A 500-nucleotide genomic window follows, 5' to 3' on the forward strand; every position below is an offset into this window, starting at 1 on the left:
CCTGGGGGCAGTGGGGGCAGTGGGGGGTGCAGCAGCAGCAGCAGCAGTGAGGAGAAGCAGCTGCAGTAGCTGCAGCAGCAGCAGCAGCAGCAGCTAGCAGCAGCAGCAGCAGCAGCAGCTAGCAGCAGCAGCTAGCAGCAGCAGCAGAAGGGAGGAAATGGCGCAACAAAAGCAGCAAAAGGGCCGCAGGGGAACTCACTGGAGTTCTGGGCAGCCGAACGAGAACAGCTTTCACCACTCCCCGCACTTGAGAAAAGTCCCCCTTGCACTTCGTAATCACTTCTCGAGGAGCTGCAGCAGCAGCAGCAGCAGCAGCAGCAGCAGCAGTGAGGAAAGCGCCAACAGCAGCAGCAAAGCCAGCAGCAGCAGCAGCAAAGCCCGCAGCAGCAGCAAAGCCCGCAGGAGCGGCAAAGCCCGCAGCAGCAGCAGCAGCAGCAGCAGCAGCAGCAGCAGCAGCAGCAGCAGCAGCAGCAGCAGCAGCAGCAGCAGCAGCAGCAGCA

This window comes from Eimeria necatrix, genomic scaffold, assembly GCF_000499385.1.
Source record: "Eimeria necatrix Houghton genomic scaffold, Enh_scaff3210, whole genome shotgun sequence".
Taxonomy (NCBI): domain Eukaryota; phylum Apicomplexa; class Conoidasida; order Eucoccidiorida; family Eimeriidae; genus Eimeria; species Eimeria necatrix.